Genomic DNA, 23,260 nt, shown 5'->3' with positions numbered 1-23,260 from the left:
TGTATCACTACTATCAAGATTTAGTAAAATAGACCACTCATCAAGGGTGCATGACCATAAAAGATATTAATCATATAAATAGAACAACCATTATTCTCTGATTTAAATGAATAACCGTCTCGCATCAAACAAGATCCAGATATAATGTTCATGCTCAACGCTGGCAGCAAATAACAATTATTTAGGTCTAAAACTAATCCCGAAGGTAGATGTAGAGGTAGCGTGCCGACGGCAATCAGATCGACTTTGGAACCATTTCTCACGCGCATCGTCACCTCGTCCTTAGCCAATCTTCGCTTAATCCGTAGCCCCTGTTTTGAGTTGCAAATGTTAGCAACTGAACCAGTATCAAATACCCAGGCACTACTGCGAGCATTAGTAAGGTACACATCAATATTAACATGTACATCAAATATACCTTTCACTTTGTCATCCTTCTTATCCGCCAAATACTTGGGGAAGTTCCGCTTCCAGTGACCAGTCCCTTTGAAATAGAAGCACTCAGTCTCAAGCTTAGGTCCAGACTTGGGTTTCTTCACTTGAGCAGCAACTGGCTTGCTATTCTTATTGAAGTTCCCCTTCTTCCCTTTACCCTTTTTCTTGAAACTGGTGGCCTTGTTGACCATCAACACTTGATGCTCCTTCTTGATTTCTACCTCCGCGGCCTTTAGCATTGCGAAGAGCTCAGGAATCGTCCTATCCATCCCTTGCATATTATAGTTCATCATGAAGCTCTTGTAGTTTGGTGGCAGTGATTGAAGAACTCTGTCAATGACACTATCATCAGGAAGATTAACTCCCAGCTGAGTCAAGTGGTTGTGGTACCCAGACATTCTGAGTATATGGTCACTAACATAACTATTCTCCTCCATTTTGCAGCTGTAGAACTTATTGGAGACTTCATATCTCTCAATCAGGGCATTTGCTTGAAATATTAACTTCAACTCCTGAACATCTCATATGCTCCATGACGTTCAAAACGTCGTTGAAGTCCCGGTTCTAAGCCGTAAAGCATGGCACACTGAACTATCGAGTTGTCATCAGCTTTGCTCTGCCAGGTGTTCACAACATCTGGCGTTACTCCTGCAGCGGGTTTGTCACCTAGCGGTGCTTCCAGAACGTAATTCTTTTGTGCAACAATGAGGATAATCCTCAAGTTACAGACCCAGTCCGTGTAGTTGCTACCATCATCTTTCAACTTAGCTTTCTCTAGGAACGCATTAAAATTCAACGAAACAACAACACTGGCCATCTATCTACAACAACATAGACATGCAAAATACTATCAGGTACTAAGTTCATGATAAATTAAAGTTCAATTAATCAAATTACTTAAGAACTCCTACTTAGATAGACATCTCTCTAATCATCTAAGTGATCACGTGATCCATATCAACTAAACTATGTCCGATCATTACATGAGATGGAGTAGTTTTCAATGGTGAACATCACTATGTTGATCATATCTACTATATGATTCACGCTCGACCTTTTGGTCTCAGTGTTCTGAGGCCATATCTGCATATGCTAGGCTCGTCAAGTTTAACCCGGGTATTCTGCGTGTGCAAAACTGGCTGGCACCCGTTGTATGTGAATGTAGAGCTTATCACACCTGATCATCACGTGGTGTCTCGGCACGACGAACTGTAGCAACGGTGCATACTCAAGGAGAACACTTGTACCTTGAAATTTAGTGAGAGATCATCTTATAATGCTGAACTAAGCAAAATAAGATGCATAAAGGATAAACATCACATGTAATCAATATAAGTGATATGATATGGCCATCATCATATTGTGCCTTTGATCTCCATCTCCAGAGCACTGTCATGATCACCATCGTCACTGGCTTGACACCTTGATCTCCATCGAAGCATCGTTGTCGTCGCACCAACTATTGCTTCTACGACTATCGCTACCGCTTAGTGAGAAAGTAAAGCAATTACATAGCGATTGCATTTCATACAATAAAGGGACAACCATATGGCTCCTGCCAGTTGCCGGTAACTGTGTTACAAAACATGATCATCTCATACAATAAAATTTAGCATCATGTCTTGACCATATCACATCACAACATGCTCTGCAAAAACAAGTTAGACGTCCTCTACTTTGTTGTTGCAAATTTTACGTGGCTGCTACGGGCTGAGCAAGAACCGTTTTTACTTACGCATCAAAACCACAACATAGTATAGTGATTGCTTTTTGATCTTCAAAAAGAACACTGTTCATTGAAACCGATTCAACTAAAGTTGGAGAAACTGACACCCACCAGCCACCTCTGTATGAAGCACGTCGGTAGAACCAGTCTCGCGTAAGCGTACGCGTAATGTCGGTCTGGGCCGCTTCATCCAACAATACCGCCGAATCAAGAATCAACTAGTGATGGCAAGCAATATGTATATACCCACGCCCACAACTCCTTTGTATTCTACTCGTGCATATAACATCTACGCATATACCTGACTCGGATGCCACTATTGGGGAACGCGGTAATTTCAAAAAAAATGCTACACACACGCAAGATCTATCATGGTGATGCATAGCAACGAGAGGGGAAGAGTGTTGTCCACGTACCCTCATAGACCATAAGCAGAAGCGTTATGACAACACGGTAGATGTAGTCGTACGTCTTCACGACCCGATCGATCCTAGTACCGAAAGTACAACACCTCCGCGATCTGCACACGTTCGGCTTAGTGATGTCCCACGAACTCTCGATCCAGCTGAGTGTCGAGGGAGAGCTTCGTCAGCACGATGGTGTCATGACGGTGATGATGAAGCTACCGACGCATGGCTTCGCCTAAGCACTACGACGATATGACCGAGGTGGATTATGATGGAGGGGGGCACCGCACACGGCTAAGAGATCAATGATCAACTTGTGTGTCCTAGGGTGCCCCTGCCCCCGTATATAAAGGAGCAAGGGGGGAGAGGCTGGCCGGCCCTTGGGGACGCGCCAGGAGAGGAGGAGTCCTCCTCCTAGTAGGAGTAGGACTCCCCTTTCCTAGTCCTACTAGGAGGAGGAAGGGGGAAGGAAGGAGAGGGAGAGAAGATAAGGAAAGGGGCGCGCCGCCACCTTCCCTAGTTCAATTCGGACCAGAGGGGAGGGGGGCGCGGCCCTCCCTTGGCCGGCCCTCTCTGTCTCCACTAAGGCCCATGTGGCCCATTAGTTCCCCCGGGGGTTCCGATAACCCCCCGGCACTCCGATAATTATCCGGTGACCCCCGGAACTCATCCGGTGTCCGAATATAGTCATCCAATATATCAATCTTTATGTCTCGACCATTTCGAGACACTTCGTCATGTCCGTGATCATATCCGGGACTCCGAAGTACCTTCGGTACATCAAAACACATAAACTCATAATACTGATCGTCACCGAACGTTAAGCCTGCGGACCCTACGAGGTTGAGAACTATGTAGACATGACCGAGACACGTCTCTGGTCAATAACCAACAGCAGAACATGGATGTTCATATTGGCTCCCACATATTCTACGAAGATCTTTATCGGTCAAACCGCATAACGATATACGTTGTTCCCTTTGTCATCGGTACCTTACTTGCCCAAGATTCGATCGTCGGTATCTCAATACCTAGTTCAATCTCGTTACCGGCAAGTCTCTTTACTCGTTCCGTAATGCATCATCCCGCAACTAACTCATTAGTCACATTGCTTGTAAGGCTTATAGTGATGTGCATTACCGAGAGGGCCCAGAGATACCTCGCCGATACTCGTAGTGACAAATCCTAATCTCGTTCTATGCCAACTCAACAAACACCATTGGAGACACCTGTAGAGCATCTTTATAGTCACCCAGTTACGTTGTGACGTTTGATAGCACACTAAGTGTTCATCCGGTATTCGGGAGTTGCATAATCTCATAGTCATAGGAACATGTATAAGTTATGGAGAAAGCAATAGCAACAAACTAAACGATCATCGTGCAGCTAACGGATGGGTCAAGTCAATCACATTATTCTCTAATGATGTGATCTCGTTAATCAAATGACAACTCATATCTATGGTTAGGAAACATAACCATCATTGATTCAACGAGCTAGTCAAGTAGAGGCATACTAGTGACATTCTGTTTGTCTATGTATTCACACATGTACTAAGTTTCTGATTAATACAATTCTAGTATGAATAATAAACATTTATCATGATATAAGGAAATATAAATAACAACTTTATTATTGCCTCTAGGGCATGTTTCCTTCAGGTCTGTCTATAACGACATGGCAGACGTGCCCATGCGCATCCGGACCTCACATATCCACCCCAGATATATGGGCAGAATATGAGGGTGTCGGTTAGATCGGATGTATAGGTCCGGTTGTGTCACGATTTTTTGATCAGTCACTGACCGAGCCATCCTCACGAACTTATAATGGGTGTTTGAGGAGCCCAACTAGATTTTCTAAGAGCATCTCCAATAGATGTTGTATAATCGTGTACCAATTCTGGTTCGAGTAAAATTTATATGACCTAAAAGTGCTTTTTTACATCACCGAAAACCTCCAACTCCAATAGATGATGTAAAATAGGGCACTAATGCTGGAATACGTGATGGCAACATCTTGTAGACTAAGTTGGAGATAGTGGAGGCAGGCGTCAATGGCTCCTCCTTCACAACCGGTGAGAGGGCGAGAGTTGGTGGGGGAGGAGGCATGCCATCAGCAACAGCACCAGCCGCAGGCGACGATGGCGATGAAGCATCAACAACAGCCGGGGACGCCTTCGTCTTCTTCTCTCGGGACGAAGCCCTGGTGAGGTCGCGCGTCGGCCTCTTCGAGCCACCACCATGTGATTTTCCTGTGGGAGCCTTCTTCCTCGCTGGCGGTCCCATTCCGATGGTGGTCGCGGGACGTGGGGCTGCAAATCCACCGTGCTGATTTGAAGGAGGCATGGCGGCGGCAGCAGGACCGGCGGCGGACGCAAAGGTAGCTATGGCGAGGTGTGTCGGAGTGGCGTTGGCGGCCACGGTGTCGGAGGAGGCGTCCATGGGGTCCGGTGGCGGCAGGCGAGCGGTGCAAGGCTGGAAGGTTCTGCGCGGCAGTTCGTGCTCGCCTTTTTCTTGAGCGGCCCAAGTGATTCAAATTTGCATCACTCGGTGGCCTATTTTACATCGTGCCCTATTCTTTGAGTAATTTTTTTTTTTGCATCTACATCATCTATTGGGGTGTCATTTTTGCCCCCCGTTGATGTAAAAATTTGTTATTTTTACATCTACATCACCATCATTATTGGAGATGCTGTAAGCCCTCTTGAAGAGTTTTTGGAGTATTTGTGGCGTAGCTTTGTGCGTGATGCAATGGACGGGTCCCTGCACGTCCAATTTATAGCCCACGAGCTGACCGCTACTCTAAATTTCTGCAAGGAGAGCTGACGGCCTCCCACTGCTTGGCACTTTGCAAGCATCGTCTGTTAGCCACCCGAAGCTAGCATGGGTCGCATTGGCTGAGGGGTACTGGAACAATGTGTGGTATGGACGAAATATACCAACTGTGCGTCGCATTGCATTGTATGATTTCGTGGCTACCTCATCATGGTTTGCTAGTTTCCCTCTGTAAATTAATATAAAAATGTTTAGATTACTAAAATAGTGATATAAATGCTTTTACATTAGTTAGATTACTAAAATAGTGATATAAATGCTTTATATTAGTTTACGAAGGGGGTGGTTGCTACATGGTGCAAGTGGTCTGAGGTCCCAGGAGAGTTTTAATCAGACGTCCAAGCTTTCTTCCCTGAAAAAAAAAGAAAAAAAGAAAAAGAAAGAGGCGTTCAAGCTTTCTTGTTCTCCTTGGAGCAGCAGTTTCACTGCTTTTCCTTGAATGTTTCTCACATTTGGATGGCTTGGAAAATTCGGGAGGACATGTCCTCCTGCCCTGTCCAACCAATTGTCCCCCAAATTTAATGGTGGGACGGGACGTTTAGAGTTTGTTCTGTTCTGTAGGGAGGAGAGAGTGTGGGGCGCGGCGCTGGACGGAATTCTGGTTTGGGCCTCAAATTTGTTGGATAGGCTTTCCAAAGGTATGGCTGGGCCACGTCGGACTGCGGTATCTGCTTGTAGCCTGTAGCTGCCCCGCTTTGGTCCTCTTGTGCAGTTTGTTCTTCAGACCAGAGAACAGAGCGAGTATTGAATTGATTCTTGTATAAGACTAATTATGTTTTCTTTTTGAGCGCACACACCAATGGGGATGTAGCTCAGATGGTAGAGCGCTCGCTTAGCATGCGAGAGGTACGGGGATCGATACCCCGCATCTCCAACTGTTCTGTCAAGTGTTTTTGCACACTTCGCAGCTGTTCTTCTTCTGCATGGATTGGAGCAAAATAATAACGGCTCTGTTTTCAAATCTGTTTTTTCTTCTGCACAAACAAAGGAATGGGCACGAAAAAGGAGGCATTCTGTTTCTTCTCAATTATTGCCGCGCTTAGAATCAATCAAATTCTCGTCACAAAAAAGAAGAATCAATCCGATTCACTGGTAATGATGGCAGGGCTGCAGCCACAAAACAGTACTTACATCATTGGCTAGTAGATAAAACAAGAGACAGGGCACCATAACATATCACCCCAGTGAAGATCCAAAATCTCGGACATGGAGTTTATGCTCTCGAAATTAAATGCACCCTCGTGAATAGAAGAATAAAAGTAGTAAAAGTCAATATTTTCTCAAATTTCTTGGCAGCACACAGTGTTGCATGTTCCACATATGCGCAAATATCCGTGAGGAAAGAACATTCCTAATGCTCTTTGCAAAAAAAAAGAGAAAAAACTCCAAAACTACTGTTTTGGAAGCACTTTGGAGTGATGATATTGTTATATTTGCCCAGACATCTGCACATATGATTTCATCACGAAAATATGCATGTATGGATAAATCTAAGCATTGTTTACTGGGGAAAACTATATTTTTGGATTTTTACTGTAAATAACAGGAGCATTTGAGGTCGGGATTAGAAGGACACTTCCGCAAAGATGCCAAGTTTCTCTTAGAACTCCTTGCCCTCTAGCACCACTAGTATTCCCTATGCCTTCTATTCCCATGGGTTCTAGCGTTTGTATTGTTTTTCTATGATCCTCTACTCGATGTGTATATGTGACTATCCCTTATTATATGTACTAATATAGTGTTACCGATATTGATAAGAAAAATCTACCAACATCTTGACATTAAATGGAAATAAGAAAGTTGTGATATCCTCAAATGAAGTTGTGGTGGTGTATATAAAGGGCAATGACTAAAGGAACACTATTACAAAAACAAAGGTTGGTAAGCATTCATTGTTTTCCCATGAGCTGAATGGCCTGGATTGTACTAGTTGTGATAGTAACTAGAATTATGTGAACACCATTCGATTGGGTCTAGATTTGGTATCTAAGCACCAAAACCAAACAAGTTTACATGTACATCAGATCCGTAAGCAGAGGAGCAAAAAAAATAAATAGGAAATTATCTTGTGAAGTTTATTGCTTCCTAACATACCGCGTACATACACCACACTTTCAATACATATATAATTAAAGCAATGAGAGACTTCCATGCCGGTTTTGCCAAAAAAAAGGTAAAAAAGAACTAGGAATGCCAAAAAAAGGCAAAGAAGGAAAATCACAAGTCTAAAACAGAAGAAATTTTTTTGCTCATACACGAGCGTCACTCATACATCCACATAAAGGCTAAATATAGTATTTTCAAATGTTAATTTGGTTTCATAATATTTCCTTATTTTTTAAAAAAGAGTGTGTTCATAGATAATCTATGATTGTATGGAATTTAATAGCTTCGTAATTTTTTTTGAACACTTTAGATTTTATTTAATGTTTTCCGTTGGAAAAAACTCAAGTTCTCAAAATATTATAGAAACATGAAAAATAATGGAGAGTTCAAAATTACACAAGGAGATGAGACAATTTATGCCTAAGCGCTAACAATACCAGCTATTTATTTATCACCTTTGCGGTTCAAAAGGTCCTCATAAGAAATTAGCAAGGTTGTAACCATCAGGGATTTTTGCTATATGGATTGTTAGTTTATATAGTGAGTTCTATAGGTTTTTTTTAAGGATTTATGCACACTACATTTTTGGTGAGTGTTGTCTCTTGAAATATTTTTCTTATTTTTCCTATGATATGACCAACAAATTATAATTTGATGCAAATTCAATCATTTGATATGAATCACATGAGATACCGGTTTTTTATGACAATTGAGTTGCCTATAACCCATAGCTGCCACGAACCTTCTTTCTTCTTTACAAGAACATCCACAGAGGGAAGGAGGGGTGCTCATGCCTTTCTTTTTGGTTAAGAGTTGCTCGCCTTACAAAAGTACCAAAAGGCTTTCATGATTGACACTCCCTACTTTAGAATCTAAGCCCTTTGAAGATCCATTAGTTGGTGCCGTTGTCGGTAAGGCTTTCATCAATTAGCTCCAAGTTCTAATATGTATCACCCCATGAAAGTGCAGAGTACGTATTTTCTAGAGGCATGATGCTAGTAATTTTTTTAGAGAGCCAAGCACTTAAATATATAGTGAAATCTTAAAGTGTGGAATTAGTTTGGATCCTGGAAAAGATCGACCGGGACTCCCTCCCTGTTTCCATGAAGATCTCTGCATACTTATCTAGTATGGGATAACTAAGATTTAAGTATTTTTGTCGTGGGATCAACTAAACAGAGAAGAGTTTTATCCACTCTTCATTCATGCCCGACACACATGTATGGTGTTAGGTCTAAGAATGGCGCCAAGAAGGGTGTTGCACTTCCCTGTAGCTCTACATCAACTGACCTACGGACTACACAGACGAATCTATATCGGAGTCCATTCACTAGAGTGCCATCTTACAAATGCGCCGGCCCTAAAATAAAGGCATATACTCCTTACTTATTGATTCTGGTGGCTAGCATGATGACTTATCATTGCGCAATAGGTGCACCTTACCCACCTACTCGCTCGTTAATTACAATGTTAGGCTGAGTTGCAAGAAAAAAAAGACTCCTCTTGTTTAATATGTGTTATAACTTTGTGTTTTAATTTTCCTACTCTTTTATAAATCATATGGATCAAACTTATTTATCGGAGATCCTTCGTAGGAGCATTGGCCTGCTTAGTTTTGAAGAGGGGTCGCATTAACATGCAACACAACATTTCATCTTGAATTCCTATTGGAAATTTCTACTTCCGAGCATGTGGTTTGCAAGGATAAATGCATGAGACCAACATAAGTTACTATGAGTAAAGAAACAACTCACCACCTACCATGGGTGTTAGGGTGATTGAGTAATGTCTCTAGCCACTAGATTTCAAATTTTAGTGCTCACATCTCACACAGGAGGCATGTGTAATAATTTACAAGATATTTGTTGATTAATCCACAATCCAAGTTAGTTATACCGTGTGGTTCAGGGCGCTCTTACATGACTTAAGGCAGCATAGCAAAAAGGTGACGGGTTGGCTTGGAAAATCTCTTGCTTCAACCGCTTTGCTCTCTACTTTCACAATCTTTGTTAACCTAACTCCGCAAAAAAGGGTATTATCTTCTTGAAGTGATTTTCTCACTTCTAACCTCTAAGTCCACCGGGTATACAAGACAAACACAACTAGTCTCGTGTCATTCACTCAACAGTGCATTTCTTAGAACAGGACATGCACGCTGCCCGATTACATAGAAAAGGGAGGGGAAATTAAGATTCTCCTTGGATTCTGAATCGGCCAATTCATGCACATGGCATTCATTTCCCCCCACAAAAGGAGCAGTGGATTCATATGCTTCATTTTTTAAATGAGTTTTGGGAAATAGTCAATTCGGCGAGTGCTTGTGCAAATCAATGTTGTGAAATTCCACGATTCTGCTTGTTTTGAGATCAAGTTGTAGCTTCGGGCTAGAATTCGTAAAACAGAAAGAAAATACTTGGCTCCATCGATATTCTTGTCCCCTCCCTTTTTCCATCGTTCAAAGTTCAAACATCTCTTTGGTTCTAATTCTGTCGTGTATTCTCTTACAGGTTTGCGCGATTACCACCTACTTTCAGTAGTTTGTTGTCCTTTTTTAGTTTTTTTTACCTTGTCTAAGCTAACCGGTAACGGTAGAAGCAAATAGCGAAGACTCCCCCGCAGCATCTAGTTATGTCATGGGTTGTGGTGGGATCACAGGTCCCCCGTCATTGCCCCCCCCCCCCGCCCCATATTATTTTAATTGGATCAAATCTTCCCAAAAGTCCAAAATCGATTTGATTGCCCTTGAGTGGTTTTGGGGAGGATTTCAGGTGGTTTTGACTAAAGGTTGCTAACTGGACATGTTGACCAGTCATTTGACTTTTTCAATCAATGACACTGGCCTTCTTGGTCGAGAGACTCGTCAAAGCTGGCGGACAACCACGGTGTGTGCTGCCACGATGAGTGCAGCGGGAAGAGACCGGTCACCGGTCGTGAGGTCGAGTCCATGCTGTGCGTGCTGGTCGTCGGCTGCCACCGACGCCATGTGCAGCAGTGTCTGGGCTGAATGCCACTGCACACACTGGGCTCCACCTGCGTCCATGGCGAAGAGTTGAAGAGCAGCGGCCACCACATTATGGCATGGCCTATCGGCGGCGGTTGGATCCCGGGGCGGCGGCCCTGGAAGGTGGCGGCGGGTGAAGCTCGGGCCTCCGGCGGCATGGCGTGGTGTTGTCCCTATCCAAGGCGGATCTGCCTCGCCGATCTCGTGGTTTTGCCGCGGATTGGTTCAGATCAGAGACAGTGATGAGCGTGCGGGATCCATCTCGGCGGCTCTCGCAGTTTGGCGAGGTGGGGTGGAAGCCCTCCTCCCAGGCTCCAGTGGTGGCGCATTCAAGCAGTGGCCGGTGCGCCAGGGCTCCTACGGTGGCACTTCTATTGCGGTTGGTCGTTGGATCTAGGCGGCTAGATCTGGGGCTTTGAAAGCGGTTGAGACAGTGCACAGGTTGTCAGGTGGATTTCTTGGGACGGATCCGGGTGAAAACTTGGTCTTCGGTCGTTGGGCGAAGCCGGTGATGACGATGCCCTTATCATCGTTTCCTTCATGAAGGCATCATCGAGGTGAAGCTCCCAACCCCACCCCAATACCTCCGGGGGAAACCCTAGATCAGCTGATCGGATGACGGCGGCATTCATGTGTCGTTACCCCCTTGGGGGCGGCATTGTTGGAGTTGCACTTGGGCTCGAGGGACCAACGGATGGCTTCTTCCGTGGAGCAGTGTTTATCTCTACATATTCATGGAGGTGGTTTTTGGCGGCATGGAGCAGTCAAGGCTTGGCGTCAGATGTGTGGCAATCAGGGTTGTCTCCAGGATTTCGGGGCCCCGGTGCAGAACGCGAAATGAGGCCCCAAAATTTCTAGAATAGATGATTTCTTTACAAAATAAATATGAATGAATTCAAACACTCCATGAGTTATAGATTTATCAAGATAACAAAATGAAAAAAAGGATTGAATCCTGAATCCTGAAATCTTGGTGCGTGACAACTTAATCAACAAGCCCATTATTTATATTCCCTGTAAAAACTGGATTGATGAATTGATGCATATGCACACAATGTATTCACTAATATTATTATTCAGATCGGTTATTCAGTTTGAGTACCTCAATCAGTTCATCTCCGCGAGGACAAAAGAGTCTAAATTAATTAAGGATTCAGTTTGAGCGCATCTTGTGGATAGATCGGTGACGCCCTCACCTTGTCTCGGCCACCGGCGGCCAACAGAATGGTGGAGTGAATTATCCATGCCGGCAGGGCTGTGCGTCGTTTCTCCGTCAATGCCGCTACCCTTCGGACGGCGCCGCACTGCAGTCTGTTCATCTCTGTGAGGGACTTTTCCTTACCCTAGCAGATCGTGCGGAGCTATCGATATATGCTTTTTTTTAGCAGGGCTAGATCGGTAGATTTATCGATCGATCGGCAGGCGTGTGGATCGGCACTACGGAAATCCTGTGCTTGCTGTGGAAACAGGGCTCAAAACAAAAAATATACTACTAGATATTGGGCCAAAATCGTGGGCCCCTGAAATTTGGGGGCCCTGTGCGGTCGCACAGCCTGCACAGGCCCCTGGACGGCCCTGGTGGCAATGGACACGCGCAGGAGATTGACATTGTCTGGCCTCATGGTGGCGTCGATGGCAGAGAGGCCTGATAAGGTCGATACGTCAATACATGCTTTGAGGATGGATCGAGGGAAAACGGAGGCAACGGCCCTTTGCAGCGTGTGCGTGTGGTACTCACTGAGAATGCGCCGGACCGGAGTGTTACCTAGTCCCGCCTATGTGGCTTTGGATGGGGCATCCGGCGGTAGATGTTAGGCTTTTGTGCGATGTCTGTTTGGTATTTGGCCCGGACATTCGGCACACCTTCATCAAGAGGATAAGAGTAGAGACAGGTGTTGGCCTTGGGCTTACTGTTGTATTTCTTTGTAAGATCTTTGTGATAATAAATAATATGGCCGCATGCATTTACGAGATGCAGAGGTCGGGGGTGCTTCCTTCTTTTCTAAAAAAAACCACCTTGTGGCATAAAAAAAAGAATGAACCTCTTATAAGATTGGTCTGCCTTCCTAACTGCACAATAGTCTTGGTTTTTCCTTTTTCTTGCGGGGACACGCAGGGCCGGCTCTATGATTTCGAAGGCCCCGGTGCGACCCCGACCAGTGGGCCCAATAAAGAGAAAAATCCAATTTGATACATGAAAATATAAAATTGCTATAAAATCATAAAACTAATATATTTTTACTAGAATCAAGCATATGTTATTTTCCCTGTCTTTGTTCCAAACCAAGTATCATGGAAGTTACAACGCAGAAAAAACATATTGAAATAGCATGCTAACCTCCAGTGATCATGTGAAACGAGACTTTCGTGCATTTTTTGACGCAAAATCATCAATGAGAGTGTCAAGATCAATACTATCTAGCATATTCTTCTTAATGCAGCACATGGCCAATCCATTCAATCTTTCTTAAGACATCGTTGACCTCAAATAATTTTTCAATAGTTTCAATTTTGAGAAACTCCTTTCAGCTGATGCAACAGTCACAGGTACGGTCAAAAGGATACGATAAGCAATTGCGACATTTAGATAACAATCCGCATCTCTAACAAACTCAAATATCTGATCCGCTGACATGAATGTGTTTGGCAATGTCATCTGCAGTACTTTTAGTTCAGAAACGAAATCATCTAGATCGACATCTGCTGACTTATCATGAGTGAATTTGTTGACAAAATTAGTGCAACATCTTCTTAGATCATTATCACCCAAGGACTTCAACTCTTTAGAGTTGAACAAGAAACCAAATATGCTCCCAAATGTCTTCAGTTCCTCAAATCTAGTAGTTAGGGAAGCAATTGCAACATCAATCATCACCAAAAAGTATTTAACTCTAAATGATTCCACCTCACTTGCTTGCGTTTCTTCATTCTGGTTATTTTCGTCATTGCCACTAATTTCATCAAACTGTCTTTCTAGTAATACGTCTCTTGACAGGAAACAAAGGTTGTACACCCATGTCAATTGCAATAGATCTCGCAATATCCAGACTAGTTGCAAAGCCGTCATTTCTGTACTTCTTAAAATATGAGATGGCACCTTCAATCTGTTTAAGAGTAACATCAATGCACACAAACTTAGACTGCAACTTCTTACTCACCATGTTTACAGTGAACAAAATGTCATGCCAAATGACCATGCCAAGTAAAAATTCAAATTTCTCAAGTGCGCTAGCCAAAGATTTTGCATCGCTCTTAGTCTTGGCGTCATCGGTAGAAGTTCTCTTCAATTCCAGTAATGCTTTTCTTAACTCGGGTGCTTGATATCTGATAGCCTGAACACTCTTTATTCGACTCTCCCATCGAGTGTTACACAAAGACTTAACTGTCATTTTTGAAACATGATCAAGCAATAGCTGCCATCTTTTAGTAGATCTTGAAAACAATATATAAATTCTTTGCACAACACCAAAGAAGGTAACAACTTTATTGCAAGATTTTGCCATATCACTAAGAGTAAGGTTCAGGCTATGACAAGCGCATGGCATGAATAATGCTCTTGGATTAGTTTCAAGTAGTCTGCTCTGTACCCCTTGGTGTTTTCCCTTCATGTTCCAACCATTGTCATACCCTTGTCCATGAACATCTTTAACATCCAAACCAACAGATTTAAGTGAATCTATTAACACATTATAAAGTCCAAGTCCGGATGTATCATCCACCTTCAAGAACTCCAGAAAAAACTCCTCTATTTTTGTAGTAGTACTTGACATGTTTACGCACCTCACAATTAGAGTCATTTGTTCTTGATGGCCCACGTCAGGTGTACAGTCCAAGATGACAGAGAAATACCTTGCACCCTTAATTATCCTCAACAGAGAATATTTAACAGTGCGACCAAGAAGGGAAATTAACTCATTCTGAATATTATGGCCAAGATAATGATGATGGATTTCACTATTCTTAATGCGCCGAAGATGCTCTTGCATTACAGGATCAAATTCTGCCATCATTTCAATTACTCCCAAAAAATTTCCGTTGTTATCTTGATATAATTTCTCATTCGATCCTCGAAAAGCCAGACTATGTTTAGCAAGAAATTTCACAGCAGCAACAATTCTAATTAAAACAAGTCTCCATCGCTCCTTCTCCCTTGCAATCTCTTGTTGCATGTCTTTATCAATTGTTTCCTTCTTACTTAGCCTCAGCCTTACCTCATTCCAAATATTCATGTTAGTGATATGCTCAACACTATTCTCATGCAATTTGAGCTTCTCACTAAGATGTCTCCAATCCTTCAATCCCTCGGATGCTAGTAGACTTTTGCTTTTTCCAGATTTAAACAATTTGCAACAAAAGCAGTAGACTTTATTCACGTGTTTAGAGTACACTAACCACCTCCGATCACTGAACTCGCCATTCCTTAACTTTCTTGTGTAGTAATCATATGAAAAATGCCTGCCACTAATTTCATCTTCGGGAAACACAAGATTGTATTCCCTTATAGGTCCTTTTTCAATGAGAGTATCTCTTGATTTATTGTCAAGAATATTCCAAGTTCTAGGATCATATCTCTACTCCTAATGGACGAGTTGGTTGAATAGTCCCACCACTTTCGTCTGGTTTTTTTTCGTCTGTTTTTTTTTCGTCCCACCTCCCACCACCCCCTCCCATCGGTTTTCCTCTTTTCTCGTCTGGCCGGCAATACTCAACGTATTTATGGTAATCAATCACAATTAATCCAGGTATGGTAAGGCTATAAACTCAGAAATCTCAAATATGATAATTATAGTAATAAATCAATCCAGGTATGGTAAGGTCATGACTCAGGAAATTTCGAATATGGTAAGGCCTCGATCTCCTTCACGATCCATTCCGAATTCTGATTTTGCTTTCCAAACCCAACCTGAACGGTCAACTTTCCATTCGGGTCTTTATATGAAATAATCGATGAATAGAATTTTTCTTCAAAAACTTCCCTTTCTCAGCATCGCTCGCACACCAGCACAGCGAGAAATCATCATTATTGCCGTAGAAATTTCTGGCTCGCCTTCCCAAAATCTCTCGGGACATTCTCCCTACTTCCATCTAGCCACACAGATGAAAAAGGCAGTCGATTTCCTCGCCTATCTCTCCATCCAGACATCCAGATCATCAGATCATGATCCATCTCTTTCCATCGAGGCCAACCGCACCCTCTTACCTCACACGGTCACACCTGCACGCTAGGGTTCAAGTTGAAGGGATGGTTGGGGTCGACGAGCGGCCATGGGGCACTGCATGAGGCCGCGACCAACACAGGACGTGCATCTGCCGCTACCTCGTCCAGGACCTCGGCATCCCCGTCGACGCCCTCTGACCCGCCCCGACACGGACGTGACGCCACTCCTCCTGGCCGCCAAGCTCGGCCACACGGGGACGACCACCTACCTCCTAGAGCGCAGTGCCAGCCCGTGCGTCTGGTACAACAACGGCGAGACCCCGCTCCACTAGGCCGCCTACAACGGAACGTACCTCGCCGCACTGAATCGCATTTCGAATATGGTAGATGCCGTCGTTTTTTTGATGCAGGTCAGATCAGGTCCACCCCGCCTGGAAGTCTGGAACCTGAGACGGAGGGGACGTTGAGCTGGTGACGCTGCTCTTGGACATAGGCGCCGACGTGGGCGCGGCGAACCCCCGTACCCCGGCCATCCGTCCCTGCGTGCATTTTTCAGGCAATATTCTGAAGCTGACCAGCTTGTAATTTTCTCTGCAGCGCTGATGCACTAACGCGGCTATGCGTCCGCTGGACAGAGCGGCTTGTCTGCTTGAGCCCGCAGTTTGTTCGAGTTCAAGTTCCCGACCATCATCTCATATACTGTCCCGAATTCAAATCAGATCCTGCACCTCATCAAGGTCGCCGCTGCATGGTGACTGGTGAGTGCACCTGCCTTGAGAAACCCGGCCCGGCCATCTTCTCCCGGAAAAAAATCCTATACGACCAGGTCGTACGGGACTAAACGGGAGACCCACCTCCGCATGTGACACCTGTCAAAAGCGAATCTCAAAGCACCAGGCCTTCTTCCCATCGACTCCCTTTGCCAAATCTCGTTTTCTGTAGCCCTCAAATTCTACAGCCGCCGGTTCGGTTCGCCCGGCTGCTCACCTCCTCGCCGCCGGTGCACTCCTCGACGGCTCGACGCCATCGGCAAGTCCCCAGCTCCGCTCTCTCCATCCTCGTCGGCAACGGCGACGCTCATCGACGACCCATCGCGCATGCCCGCCGTATCTACTCGCCACATCCACTCACGGCCTTACTCCTTGACGCTGGCAGCAACTTTCCTGCTCGTGGTGGTCCATTCCCGTCGGAAACGGCCATGTTCGTCGGCGCCCAAGTTCAGGCACCACCCAGTTGCTTGTCGCCATTGGCGTGAAGGAGCTAGGTGTGGGCAGAGGAGAATCTGGTGGAGAGACTACTGATTGCAGAGCCTCGCCGTCGTCGGCGGACTGCATGTCACCGGCGAGGTGTAAAGAGAATCGAGATGGGACGGTCTTTTTGAACGTGGGAATCGGAGTTGGCTGGAAGTTGGAAACGATGGAAAGAAGAGCTGCTGCTTTGAGATTCGCTTTTGACAGTTGTCATGTGCGGAGGTGGGTCTCCCGTTTAGTCCCGTACGACCTGGTCGTATAGGATTTTTTTCCCCTTCCCCCCCCAGTTGTCATGTGCGGAGGTGGGTCTCCCGTTTAGTCCCGTACGACCTGGTCGTATAGGATTTTTTTCCCCTTCCCCCCCAGTTGTCATGTGCGGAGGTGGGTCTCCCGTTTAGTCCCGTACGACCTGGTCGTATAGGATTTTTTTCCCCTTCCCCCCCCCCCCAACCCCCCCCCCCCCCCCCCCCCCGGGTTGTCGTGGTGAACCCTTAGATCCGCCTCTGCACGCCAGTCCAGTTTCATGTGTGCGTTAATTTAAGTCAGTCTTCACATCATATATATTTGACCTGCAACTGTTGGTTGTGTACTCTTGAGATCAATGTCAGGATCTGCAGGTACTACTATTGAGAATTTCTGTGGCTTTTCTGTTCAGGCAAATGACAACCTTCTTAAAGTTGCATTTTGTTGTTAGTGTTTGAGGTTTCTATCGTGTAGCATCAGATTAATATTGCCAAGCATGAGCTGGCGGCGCATATGGAAGATCCAATGGGCCAATAGCTGGAGCCTGGAAGCGGATGTCAATGCTCCATAGCAGAGAGCTCAGGTTTACAATAAGCAACGACTACCAAATTTTCCATCGTTAGTGTTGATTCCAAACGATCTGTAGTTTATAACATTGACGGCCACATAGGACTAGGCTATCTCAGATTTACCATCAGATTAGTGAACTTTGTGCATGATTGGTTTAAATTATTTTTTCCATCCTGCTTCTTGTGTTTACAGTAGGATATAAACGGCAGATGTCATGGAGATGGTTGCCATCAGTTTCATTTTGTTGCACATCACAAGCCTGCCCTTTTAGGTTGATATATGTTTCAGTTATCTTTACCTCTGTTATTTAAAGAATCTGTGATGTGTCACTAGCTTATTCCATTCTCGCATTATAGTATACGCATGTCTTGCAGTCTATCTCATGCATGCAGATGGGGAGATGCATTCATGTGCTCGCTGCTGCGTGCTACTAGCTTCGTTCAGTTGCTTCAGTGAGATAAGACTCGATGTGGATTATGTTTTAAATATTCAACAAATTTTCCAGCGAGTAGATCGACGCATAGGAGCATGAGGTTCTTCTGATAACAAGTTCTGGATGCGTCAATAGGATAAGTTTTACAGAATTGAGATGACCTTCTTAAAGGAAGCATTTTCACATCTTTGCACTGGTATACTTTTGCGGCTACACTTTTATTAATTGCAAAGTGGAATTACCTCAATTGATAACCAAATTTTGTGCTCACCGCCGCCATGGGGTTGACGAGGACGTCCCAGAGCCCTTGCCTCTACTTGATGCCGCGTCGAGCAAGGTCCATAGCTGCTACCAAATGCATTTGGACTCACACAATACTATCATAGAGGAGTAAAACTACAAATCTCATATCATTCTTTCATTCAAATGAAACCATCAGATACGTACGTGTAGTGTGTAGAGTCCGTTCTAAGCATTGGAAAGGAAGTGGAGGAAGGGAAATTGCCTGCAGGTGGTATTGATAACTTTGAAGCCATTACTATGGTTACAAAATACGGTAAATATTACAGATACTTCATGCATGTTTCCTGTTTGATACAGTTAGATCCTTATTCGCTTACTTGTGCTGTATTTCTGATTGCTTTGACGTGTTCAGGTATTGCAAAATAGGGCTCCAAATGCATATCAAATCATGCTTTCCTGCATGATCGATTTTTCATGCTTTTTTTTGCAGAGTTATTTACATTTCAACCTGATCACAAGCCATCAGAGAATGGACTATTGCACTCAGTCAGAACTACATTAGGTCCATTGTACATTTTATTTTAAGTAATGAAGAATATGAGCTGAGAACATATAGGAGCTCTATTTGGTTCAAATATTTCTATACGAAATTTGATGTACTTCTCATGAATATCTTGGTAAACAGAAATAATGGTACACTGTACACTGCTACATTATGTTTCACCAGACTCGCTCATTATAATATCTTGTTGCTTTCATGTCGTGAATACTAATTATCTTCAGCGTCTACTAGGATAAAGCCGAACGCTTTACGCATATATTTCCACCACGTTGAGTAATTTGTTTTGAAGATGATATTAATATGTTAATCGGCTACTTGGTGACCTTAATCATCCTGTTGACTAATTTATCGGCTGATATTGTGAACAATGACTGACGTCAAAGATACAACTTTATCTTGTGTATTGGACAATTGAAGCTTCCGTGCTTGTAATTGTGCCAATGGACGAACTGATTCATGTGACCTGAAGCTCATGACCGATATCCATATATTGTTTTTGCAACTCATGTGACAATGCAACAGAAACATGATATTTCCCTTAATTCAATGAATTGGCTTCTATAAATTCCATGTACGCATATTTGGGAAGAAAGTATTATTCTCACATCTTTAGTTCCAAGTTCACTGTTGAAAATAATAGCCCTTGGGAGATGAAGGGAAGGAGAGAGGGGGGTAGGTTTACAGTCACGAAATCATAAATACAAGCTGTGAAATATACCACATCTGCACTATTTTGGGTTTGAACTTGGAAGTGTTTGTGCGAGTGACAAAGGTTTCCAAAACAGCGGGCACACTTTACTAACACAAGCTGTGAAATTTACCGCTTCTGCACCATTATGGGTTTGAATTTCAAAATGTTTGTGTGAGGGATAGAGGTGGCGAGTTTGGACCAGAGAGGTGGAGAGATAAAATAGTGGATGGAACAAAAGTGATTTAACGGGAAAAAGGATTAATCGAGAATATCAGACTATGTGTGCCCCTGTTGCAACGCACATGCAATTAACTATAGAAGCCAAAAAGTGAGGGGAAACTTTTTTTTGCTCTTCTCTAATTGATAAATAAATTTGTACCATGAATGAGGCATGCACGCGTGAGGGCAGGAATGAGGCATGTACGTCGTGGTAGAGTCCGGGATGAAGAGTGGGTCCAATATAGAACCATGGGGTACTAGCACTAAGATAGGAAGGCGGTTGCCGCTCTTAGGCCTTGCTGCTGGCCTGCCACATCTGCGGCAATCACTAGCTCACTTCGAAGACGAGTTAAGTGGATTTTGTGGTAACAGTGAAGGTCGAGAGTGAGCGGAATTGGGGTTGGAGTTGGTCTGTTCAGTTACAGCTGTCTGAGCAGAATAATTTCCGTACTTTAGAAACATGGCAAATTACATTTCATTAAAGACGGCTTTGCAACAAACTACACGAGCGAGTGGTTCATATATCTTTTCATCAAGTCGTACAGTATTTTGCTTAGCATAGAAGGATAAATGCATTTGTTGGTTGTTTCGAGAGTTAATCACAGACATAGTTGTGTATCAGTTACATGCACAACAACTGACATTATACTTTTGTATCATGGTAATACACAACATTCAATGTATGTTACAACGGGGAAATCGCTCAGGAGACATCAGGGTGGAGAGCGGGGAGGTTGACAGGGGACTCCTCCTTGGTGGTGCTTGGGGAAGTACAGTGTGAAGGAGAGTGGGCATCATGGCAAAGGTAAGGTGAGCATCATCCGATTTTAAAGAAGAGGGCTCCAGCGAGAAATATTCCACTACAATGGAAAACCAAGCCAGCAAGGGAGGGCCTGATAGAAAATGGGAAGGGTGTGTCGTGGCGTGTGGTTTTGTTTCGGGATCGCATGTAGGAAATAATATGGCCGATTGTTCGTACAACCACATTTCTCCCCTACATATAAGCTCGATTTGGGCGAGACCGGAGTATTCACACGGTTGGATTTGGGGGAGCCCGCTGGAATCCGTTGATGTCCGAACAAGTCCGGACATATGAGGAAGAAATGAGTTTCGACCTTAGAGACAATTTTAATTGTTTCTTTGATTCATTTAGATGCATTGTAGCCCGTGGCAACGCACGGGCGTTCTACTAGTATATCAAAAGAAGAACCCTGCTCATATGCATTTCCAAGATTCTCATGGTCACTAAAATTTTCCGTGTGCTGATCGGCATCATTTTTCGCAGCATTATTTTTCTCGACATGATTTTCCTCAACGGCATTCTTAGTATCATCAGGTTTTTCTTCACCATTTGTGATATATAATTGCTCTGAATTTGTAGCAGCACCAGTCCTCAAGACAAACATATCCATAGCGCCTTCCTGAGATTTAATCAACTTGTCTACTCTTTTCTTGTTGTTTCTTTTCTCACAGCCAGATAGATGTTTTTTAGGTAACATGATTATGCTGCAAGTGAGAAACACGAATACAGTATCAGAGATTGAAGATGTTATGTTTTTAGATGAGAAGTTTCAGAATTGAGACCACCGGAAAATATTCGCCTATAGATTAGGATTTATGAATAGATTGATCTGAGAATTATTACCTTCTGAATGATGATCTTGATCAGTTGATCTCTTCCCCGAATTCTTGCCGATTTGATCCCCAAACTCAGCTCCAGGTTCGGTGCGGTGCGCTTGTGTCGGCGTCAGGCGGCGTGCTGCTGTGTCGATGCGTCTCCGTGCTCCTGTGTCGGTGCGTCTCGCTGGATTCCAGGCGAACGACAGGGCAACATGCGTTGCCTGGGCTTGGTTGGGCAGGCCCTAGTGATGGTTGCGTGCTGCTTGCTGGGTGGGCTCAGAGCTACCTGGGCTGGACGTTAGTCATTCTTTTTTTTCCACTAATCCGTAATATATAATATATATACTGCATATATACTATGGGCCCCCTTTTAGTCTAGGCCCTGGGCCGTCGCACCTGTCGCACTGGTCCAAAGCCGGCCCTAGGGACACGGTAGTCTTAGTTTGTAGAATACCAGAAACTTTTTGCTTGGAAGAATATCACTTGGAAAATTATAATACTATTTTACATGATATATGATATCATTATTGGTAGTTTTCCTAAGATAAGAAAAATTGAAAAACACTTTATTTTTATGACATCACAACCAGTGGAGCATAAGATTTTTAACATGATATTCTAATCAAGTATTGTTTTGGCCCACTAACATCAAATGACCCATTGTGTGCTGAGTTGCTCCTCCTTGTTTTTTTTTTGTTTGAGAAAAGACACCCATAGGAGCATCACATACGTGATATTTAAAAATAAATCAGACAGTACAAACAAAGGACAACAAGACACAAGACGACCTGTTTAAAAATAAAATTACATTGAAGCCCCATTATGTCTTTGCCGTGGCTGCGGTTCATCGGCTGGGCCGGCCTGCTCACGCACCGCCAAATCCACGCCTACAGCGCGCCCCGTCCGTGCTCGATCGCCGCCGGCGCCTTTGGGTCAGTCAGCTTGAAATGGCACCTTTGGATTCGTCAGCTTGAAAAGATTGAGTAGTACTCCCTCCGTTCAAAATTACTTGTCTCAAAAATGGATGTGAACTAAAATACATCTAGATACATCAATTTCTGTGTCAAATAATCCATTTTCGAGACAAGTAATTCCGAAGGAAGGGAGTAGTAACTAAAACACAGAGATGATCGTCCGGTAAATTTCACACTTGTCAAGATCTAAATCCTCATATTTCTGTATGAGCTCTCTGACCAATGGCTCCACCACTGTTCCCAATGTCTTCTGTTCTTGCAGGTATTACATTTATATTGTTTCATGTCTCACCCTTTACTCGACATGTGTGTGTGTGTGTGTGTGTCACTTATTTGATACTAGTACTACCTAGCGGTGCCAATTATTTAGAAAAAGTTTTTCTACCAACGTCTTAGGATTAAACGGAAACACGGAGGTTGTTAGTTGCTCGAACCAAGCATGGTGGTGTAGATATAAACGGCAATGGCCTGAAGCCACTCTTCATGAAAATAAAGGTTGATAGGCATTTATTTCTCCTCCTTAGTTGGATGACAAGGTTTGTGCCAGTTGTGAAGTAGGCCCTCCGCTTTACAGAGGGAGTACCACCTAAGCTGGAGTATAGTAAGTAAAATTATGAAAACAGTTTTTCCTTCAGTGTCGACCGATTCTAGATTGGTCTCGAAGTACCAAAACTTAACAAGTCTAGATTGGAAGATACAGGTCGGGGCACCCATCTAGCTCTCCAATACCCAACTTTATATAATATTGTGCACATAAAGAAGGTTTCGGTTGCCTCGGTGCTTAA

General features: G+C 43.8%; 1 non-coding gene across 1 annotated transcript; it reads left to right on the top strand.

Moving 5' to 3' along the window:
* The first annotated feature begins 6,206 nt into the window (after positions 1-6,206).
* On the top strand, positions 6,207-6,279 carry TRNAA-AGC (transfer RNA alanine (anticodon AGC)). Its single transcript has one exon. It is a non-coding gene; the product is annotated as a tRNA-Ala (tRNA).
* Positions 6,280-23,260: the final 16,981 nt, after the last annotated feature.

The sequence above is a fragment of the Triticum urartu genome, chromosome 5A, assembly GCF_056163025.1.
Source record: "Triticum urartu cultivar PI428250 chromosome 5A, HENAU_Tu73, whole genome shotgun sequence".
Taxonomy (NCBI): Eukaryota; Viridiplantae; Streptophyta; class Magnoliopsida; order Poales; family Poaceae; genus Triticum; species Triticum urartu.
This window is presented reverse-complemented; position numbering and strand designations above follow the sequence as displayed.